Source organism: Rhinatrema bivittatum, chromosome 9 (genome assembly GCF_901001135.1).
Source record: "Rhinatrema bivittatum chromosome 9, aRhiBiv1.1, whole genome shotgun sequence".
Lineage (NCBI taxonomy): Eukaryota > Metazoa > Chordata > Amphibia > Gymnophiona > Rhinatrematidae > Rhinatrema > Rhinatrema bivittatum.
The window spans coordinates 253,482,831-253,491,482 of NC_042623.1; the positions used below are offsets into that span (position 1 = coordinate 253,482,831).

The following is an 8,652-nucleotide window of genomic DNA, read 5'->3' on the forward strand; positions in this document are numbered from 1 at the left end:
TTTAAAAGTCTCAAAATTCCTGGAGCGAGAAGAGATAGTCTGTCTTATTTCTGCTGTCTCCCATCAGCGAAAGCTGAGTACCGCCTTTTAAAAGCTGAGCAGGAAGAGATGGTCTGTCTGGTGTGGCAAAAATAGCTGACGCCGCTCTACTCTGTCCCCTGTCTCCAATTTCTGTGGTCTTACTCCTGGCCCTTCCTCAGTGAACAAACAAAAATATTTGCTAAGCAATTCCACTTTTTCCTTGTCAGCCTCCACATATTTTTCCTCTTCACCTCAGAGTCTCACATGATACTTTTGTACTTCCTCAAATCCCTAACATATCTAAAAAGACTCATGGCCATGTTTTAATGTATTTTCTAGTTTGTCTTCCATTTGTGTCTTGGCTCTTCCAACTACTTTCCCAGCTTCTCTTACATTTCCCAGATATTGTTTCCTGTCTTCCTCTTTCTGCGATCTCTTGCAGTTTATGAATGATATCAGCCACTCCTTTAGAAAACTACAGATATCTGGAAGCCAAATGTTATTGAAAGCCATAAGAAGATTTCAAAGCACCAAGGAAATGAGGGTAAAGCAAGACAAGGGCCCAGAACAAAGTTTTGTGGCTCACCAACTGATACTGGGATAGTAGCAAATGAGGATCTACCAAAAGATATAGTAAAGAAGAGATGGGAGAGATAAGAGGTGAACCAAGATGGAAGAGGGTCCAGAAATCCAAGCAAGGACAGAATCTCAAGAAGTACATAGGGATTAACAGTGTCAAAAGCAGCAGATAGGTCAAGGAGGATGAGGATTGAATAATAGGCCTTGGCGAGTAGCACTATGTAGTATGTAAACTATTGCATGTTTAAAAGGTAAACTGCGTTGCTGTTTGTTGATTTTGTGGTCAAACCAAACTATTAGGCTGATACAGTACGGTGTGCTCGGCCAAGCACCGTTTAGCCACGTGTTTTTCGATACGCTGTCAACCCCCCGAAAACCAATAGTGTTCTTCACATGCAAATGCATGTTGATGAGCCTTTCAGTTAGTCACCCGGGATACTGAAAGTAACACCTGCCCAAGCAATATTAAGTCGGAGGAACCTAAAATCTAAAAAAAAATAAATAAATCTGCCCACCAGTCAGCGGGTTGGAAAAATGGACGCTGAATTTTACCGGCGTCCATTTTCCTAACCCGTGGCTGTCAGCAGGTTCGAAAACCAATGCAAGTAAAACAGAGTGTTGGTTGTCGGACCCGCTGACAGCCAGCTCTACCGCTAATAAGGAGGCACTAGGGATGCGCTATTGTCCCTAGCGCCTCTTTATTAGCATGCAGCCTCATTTAAATAGCGAATCGCGTGCCCAGGAGAGGTGCCTGGCTGCGCATTGGGAGAGCGAACGCTCAGCATGGAGCGTCCGCTCTCCCGCGATTTTTACAATATCGGCCTATATGTGGTTGTAGTGTGTTTGTCCTTTGGAACACATAAGGTCCAGGAAATTGCTTGAGGCATGCTCTGTGTTAGGTTGTGCATGATGATTCTGAGTGCCAGAGTTGCACGTGTACACTGTTTAATGCATGAAGGTGAGGTAAGATAGAAAGGAAGGTGCATACTTGCAGGCTGATACAGTAAAAATCGCAGGAGAGCGGGCGAGCGCCCACTCTCCTGTGCGCGCAATTCAGTAAATAAAATTATTCAAATTAGGGCCCGCGGTAAAAAGAGGCGCTAGGGACACAAGCGCGTCCCCAGAGCCTCTTTTTGGACAGGAGCAGCAGCTGTCAGCAAGTTTGACAGCTGACGCTCAATTTTGCCGGCATCGGTTCTCAAACCCGCTGATAGCCATGGGTTCGGAAACCGGATGCCGGCAAAATTGAGCTTCCGGATTTCAACCTGCGAGCCGATTTTAAATTTATTTTTTTTATTTTTGATTATTTTTAACTTTTGGGACCGCCGACTTAATATCGGTGCCGAGAGAAATTAACGCCTACCTTTGGGTAGGCGCTAATTTCTGAAAGTAAAATGTGCGGCTTGGCTGCACATTTTGCTTTCTGTATTTTTTTTATTTATTTATTTATTTAATTTATATACCGGCAACCGTTTGCACATCGTGCGGTTTACAGATAACTGGTATCATGCGGGAATGACTAATAGAGCCATCATGCGGGAATGACTAATAGAGCCATCAACATGCATTTGCATGTTACGGGCGCTATTAGTTTTGAGGGGGTGAGACGCGCGTTTTCGCCAAACACTTTACTAGGCCAATGCGGTAATCTCCACGGAAGAAAAAGTGGTTTCTCTCTTTAAAAGCACTTTTGTCATTAGAATCTACAACCAGCAATTACTATTATAATACAAAAAGAAAAATTGTGTAAGGCTTGGACTATTTGCCCAGGCCTTTGTTTGAGATCATATTGTTATTTTGTTACTGTTTTACTTTGTTTTATTATTCAAGATAATTGTATTGTTTATGCTGTTTAACTTTTTGTATTCCTTTTGTGTCTTGTACATCACATCGAGTCTCTCATATAGGGCAACTGATAAACAGAATAAAGGTTTTGTAATATTTGCCTCCCATGGCATTCGATAGATATAATAGTAAAAATGTCATGAGTTGTTTAAACTAGGCTTTCTCATTGCTGCCAAAAGAAGAGGAAAGAGACAGCATTTAGTCCTATAGACTAATGTATTACCAGTTGGATGCACCTGACGTAGTAGTGAATTGGAGGTCATTTAAAATATTGGATGAGACTGTGGGCTGGGGAGAACAAGGAGTCTGAACAGGCAGTCGTGCAGGAGGGGGCAAGGACTGGTGCAATTCCAAGGTTGGTATTTACAGGACAGGAGGATATAGAAAGCATATTCCACCCTGAAAAAAAAAACAGAAACCAAAAGTATTCGACATAAATATGGAATCCATGGAGTGGATGGGAGGAGGAGCAGTGGGCCAGTTCACTGAGCAAGCAGGAAGGGACCCAGAGGAAACAGAACAGCCACATAGTAAAGGAGTTTGTGGCAACACCACACAGCAGTGAATTGGAAAGCCACGGGCATGGGGGCAGCACGGAGAGAGTATGGAGTCAGGGAAAGCAGGCCAGGAAAAAAAAAAAAAGAGCAATAAGAACAGGGACGAAATCCCATGCGGTGACTCCGTGCTGGTTTGAACTGTAACCTTGAGAAGGGCTTTCAGCAAAGTTAGGCCATGATCAACCATAGAGGCCAATCTGCTAGGTCAGAGGTGGGGGCTGTGAGCATGGCCCCTCCTGGAGGAGCCATCACAAGCAGGGCCCTGTGAACCTCAGGCCAGCACAGGGGGTTAGGGCACAGGACCTAGGGTGGTTATAAAACACCCAGGAGCAACACCATCAAGAAGCAGAGTGCAGAGACAGAAGATCAAGTACTGACGGTGGATCAGCAAACCACAATGCAGCAGAGCGATGAACAAAACAGAGCTGCCCCAGTGCAAGGATGAGCATGCGAGACGGCGAGATCTGAGCAGGGGGAAACTTCGACAGTCCCGCCCCGCCAGAGAAAGCATTTGTGATGCCATGAAAAGGTCATAAACTAGCACTCAGCATGTAAATCTTTGTCATTTCCATCTCTGCTCATTGTTCCATTTCTCATTGGGGGTGTAAGTCAGCCATCACCGTACCAGCTGCCTAAGTTTGCTCTAACAAACTCTCCTACGCTGGCATAAACCCAACCAAGTCATTAATGGGGCGCCACCAGCTCACACTGGTGATGCCAGAGTTTTTGTTTTTGTGGTGGGGGTGGGGGGAACAAGGCCGGGGCACGATTGTCAGAGGCAGATTTCTACAGCACTTTTATCCAAAGCACACTACAGGTGTGCAGAATGGACATGCAGATTAGGACCGGGGGAGGAGGGGGTCCGACCCAGGGGCACTGCGGCTCACACAGGCTAGGAGGAAGAGCGCTACTCTCCTGAACACCCAGTGAAACAGCTCTGCATGAACGCTTGTTTGTTTAAGGTGTAGCCTGTACTAAGCAACAGGACCCAGCACAAAAGGTCAGACTGGTTTATGTATTTTTTATTTTTTTTTTATCAGTGTAAACAAGGCTGCCTTGGTGGTTCTGTGCTCTCCCTCTTTTGGTTTACATTGTGTCATCTGGACAAGGTAATGCCTGGGCTGCACTAGCAATCAGTAAGAAACAACACTTCAAGTGACTCCTGACTGGTATTCAAACGTGTCCTAGAGCCAGAGGAGGTCCCCCTGGACTGCTGTAGCACAGAGCAGGTCGCCAGTTAAGGACATGGTTTCAGCAATATAAGCTGTGCGCCAGGTGCCACCAGGATCTTGCAGTTCCCCTCCACTCTCTTACTGGTCAATTACAGTTTGGGCTCTGGAAGGCGAATAGCAGGAAATACTCAGGTTTTTGCCAAGTAGCAACTGTCAGTAAGAGAGAGATAGCTGCCAGATATTTGGCAATAAATAAGATCATCCTGCCTCTCTCCCCCCCTTCTCCTCCAAAAAAAAAAAGATTCCAAACATTAAAATAGCAAGGCTAGACCTCACCCGTAAGTGCGCTGTCTCTGTAGCGGGTGGAATTTCGTTACCAAACGCTCTACGTTTACTGATTAATACAAAAGAATTCAAAAAGGCCATCAAAACCTACCTCTGCCAAACTCAACCATGATACCCAGCTTCTTTCTTTCACTTTTCAATTCTACATATTTATGTATGTTTGCTATTGATTCTGTCCATTTTTTGTTTTATTGCTCTTATTACGGTTGTTTTTAAATGTCATTTTTAAATTATGTACGTTCAACTTCATAAACCGCTTAAACCTACATATTGTATAGGCGGTAGAGAAAAGCTTTGAAATAAATAAAAAAAGAAAATTTGAGGTACATAGGAGAAGAAGTTACTATAAATGCTCCATTAACACCAGGGCTAGGGGAAAAAAAAACAAACAAACAAACAAACCACTGCCCAATAGGTTGCCCAATAGGTTGCCCAATAGGTTGCCCAGGCAACATTTGGTACTTTCCATTTGGCCCAGGCTCAGCCAGGGCAGCTGAAGCCAGAAGAGAATCCACCACTGCAAAAAAAAACCCAAAAAACAAAAACAAAACTATAAAGAATCGTTACCCCTGGTACCTAAGAATTTTGGCTAGAATCTGTTTTCTAAAAATGTTTCCACTCCTAATTAACAGCCCCCCTCCACTCTTTGTCAACAGAATCCAGGCCTCACAAATTCATATAGATATGTCTTTAATTTTCATCTGGCAATCCTCAGATTCAAATTATTTCTGAGGCCAGGGCAACTCCAGGTCAGATCGCTGCCACAGCTGTGCATCTTCCATGCCTGCCTATAGAAGCAAATTTGATATATCTAAAACATTTTTCTCCTTTTGAAATATAGAAAAGCCTCCTCTTCTTTTGCTCTACTATATTAAGAACACCCCACAGACATCAACCCATTAACAGCCTTCCCTTATTTATTTATTTAGAGATTTTTTATATACCGCAGTACGTAAGGATATACATCACCGCGGTTTACATTTAACAATAACTTAGCAACAGGCTTTACAATTGACATTATTAATAAGTATTAATTAGAATTAATTACAAATAACAGGATTGATGGAAAAACAGGCTGTACAGACCGTGGACCATCCATTAGTGTTTAACATACAAAAATAAAATTGAAGTAACTAAACATATTTACGAACCAACACTAAAACCATAGAGCATATAATACAATAACGGTGCTGAGAGGGAATACAAGTTCTAGATTGAACAGAGGATAATTCTATTATATAAATCAATTAAAATATCATAATCGGGGAAAGAGCGGGCAAATGGGAGGGGAAGAATTTAGGGAGGGATAGAGGGTAGGAGGGACAAGGAGCAGGGGATAAAAGGGGGCTGCAAATTGAATGGCATTTCAATTTAATTGGATATCATTGTGTGAAAGCTAGTTCAAATAACCACGTTTTGAGGCCTTGTTTGAATTTCTATCTATTTTAAACACTATCTACAGTTTGCAGTGTCACTTTTCCCACTGGGAATAGAAATACCTATGTATCGTCATGATCTCACTTATCATAATCTAAGTCTCTTTTTTCCTTTCATTCACAACTTTTAAACTCTGATTTGCATACTGCACACTTAATACACATCTCTCAGCTTCTCCATCACACAGCATAAGTAATCCCCAAGATGACAGAAAAATCAGAACAGGCACTGTCATAGAGCAATGCTACCTTATCAAGCCTGAATTACTCATATTAACTACTACACCCAATCAAGTATCTGCCAAAAAGAAAATATATAACTCACCATTCCTTCACTTAACACATCACATCATCTAAGAGCACTAAAAAGTAACAGGAAATAACACACATACAAAATAATATTTAAACAAAATCTCTTGACATTTGGCTACAATTTTTTCCTTTATTTGTGCTGTAGCTGTACAGTTTTAATGTGCCTCTCATGTTGTGTGTTTCAAGCCAATGCATGTTAAAAGCTGAAGCTGTTGAGTGAGGCATTCCCTACCCTTCATGTGATATGTGACTCTGTGAAGTTGGCTTTGAATTGCCAACACATTCTATACTAGGAGGAATGGTGTGGAGACAAACATCAGTGAACTTAAAAACAGGCATGTGCCTTGATGGGCAATGCTGCTGATACAGCAATGAGGATAAGACAAATGTGCAAAGGAGTGGGGACAATTTCCTTTTTTTTTTTTTTTTTTAATTAATTTCTGCATAAAATAAGTATGCCCAAGCTCTTGTACAGCAGTCTTTAACGTCTTCTACTATTGAATCTGGTTTTTGTTTCTAGCTTTATCCCCATTGGGCGGAGTCACGCAAATGCTTTTGAGCATGATTAAATGAAGCATTGGTAAGCAATTAAGCTTCTTGACCTTAGCTTGAATGGACATTATAGTGGGAGTATGTTGAAGGTGCTTCCTCTGCTGAATTCCAGGAGGTACACAAAAAGCAATCAGTGGCAGAAAGAAAAAAAAAAAAAAAAAAGGTACCATTAGTAATTTACAGTACCTCAGATGTAGGACATACTTTGACTATGATACAGAACTGTGATTATAGCACTTTATAAAGATGCTCCCAAAACTGAGAAGATTAATAGTAAAAAGGAGTAGCCATGCTTTTAAAGCAGATTACAACATTTATCCAAAGTAATGCAAGGTTAGCAAGGTTCACACTGGAACACAGTGGCTAGAGGGACTTAAGATGGTGTATAAATAGCAGAAAGTAGTCCTAGAAATAAGCCTATTGACTCTACTCTGAAGAATAACTGAAGTGGCACATGTGGAAAATAAAGGACAATTAATATTCTCTTGTATCTTTTATTCTCTCTTTTTATTAATGCTGTCTAAAAAATGGTTTAATGTTTTTACCTTTTTACAATGTAATTCATTGCTATATTTGTAAACCGTAAATAAATTTAAAAATCAAGGTATTCATTCTTCACATAAAGCATCTGGAATCGTCTTACATTACTGGTCACCTGGAAGCATTCAGTCTCCACTAGAAAAATAATAAAAAAAAAGTCTCCAAGAATGGTTTGTGAACACGGTGTGTACTTTCTAAAAAACAATGGATACCCATAAAAAAAAACCATAAACCGCAGTCCAAAATATGTGCACTAGGCGTATTTTAAAGTGGCAAACTCAACCACCAAGTAATGAAGAGAAAAAATAGGCAACAAAGTATTTAATAATCAAGAAAGATAAGACCCAAAACATCTCTATATTGTAAAGAAGGAACTGACCTCACCAAGACAAGAAACTCTTCAAAGCTCCACAAGTTAGTCCAATAAAATAGGTATCACCTGCAGCTTGTTTATTGATTCTTAGTACCGCGTATCAAAAAAAAAAGCGCTGTATTTATGCGCGCGCGCGCGCGCACACACAGCGCAGCATCAGAAGCCAAAATCAGCAGCTTCACGCCAACACCTACCGATCGCCTCCAGTAACCACCCCCCCAGCCTGCGGTGTATTAAACAGAGGCGGCTCCACCGCTGCATTAACAACACGGGACTGAGCTGGCGATGCCTCGCCCTTGGCTCAGACGCCTGCGGTGGATCCCCAGCAAAAGCAAAAAAAAAAAAAAAAAAGCATCCGGTATGGGGCGCAAACAGAGGAATTCCCCGTCACCTGTCAAAACAGATCCACTTTACCGTGGCCTAAAAGTCCCGTTCATATTGCACTTAGGGGGGGGGGCTGGAGGCGCAGGAACCTGCCTCCTCACTTTCCCTTTCTTGTCCGTCACCGCTGCTTTCCCCGGGTGGGGGCAGGACCTGTTGGCGGCGCGAGTACTGCGCATGCACCTGGACCGGACCGGCAGAACCCGAAGGCTGCAAGCAGGGGCGTCCCGGAACTTCCCCACCCCACCCCCGGCATGCGAGAACGGCTCCGGTTTCCACTAAGGAGAAACTGCAATCGGGCTGGCAGGTCGCGATCTGTCGCGACAGCAGGACTCACCGGCACGGGTGGGCGCCTGAACGCCGCGAAAGTTCCGGGGGGGGGGGAGGGGCAGGCAGCACCTGCCGGCGGCTCCAGGTCTCGAGGAGGAAGTCAGGAGCGTGACGGTCTCTCCCTCCCTCCCCCCCCCCCCGGAGCTGGAGAAAACCCGGAGGCAGGGGCGGGTCCGGATTCCGGAGCGGGCTACGAGCCCCCAGCAGCG

General features: G+C 43.3%; 1 protein-coding gene across 6 annotated transcripts in view; it reads right to left on the minus strand.

Annotated features, from left to right (window-relative positions):
* Positions 1-8,573, minus strand: part of GPR160 (G protein-coupled receptor 160) — an 84,576-nt gene extending 76,003 nt beyond the window's left edge. For 2 of the 6 annotated variants that reach the window (XM_029615539.1, XM_029615540.1), the window contains exon 1: positions 7,739-8,020. The gene's annotated coding sequence lies outside the window, so the exon portion shown is untranslated. Of the gene's footprint in view, positions 1-7,738; positions 8,021-8,123; positions 8,253-8,450 lie in introns of those variants that run through there. The other 4 variants (XM_029615538.1, XM_029615542.1, XM_029615546.1 and 1 more) reach the window with 4 other exon arrangements.
* Positions 8,574-8,652: the final 79 nt, after the last annotated feature.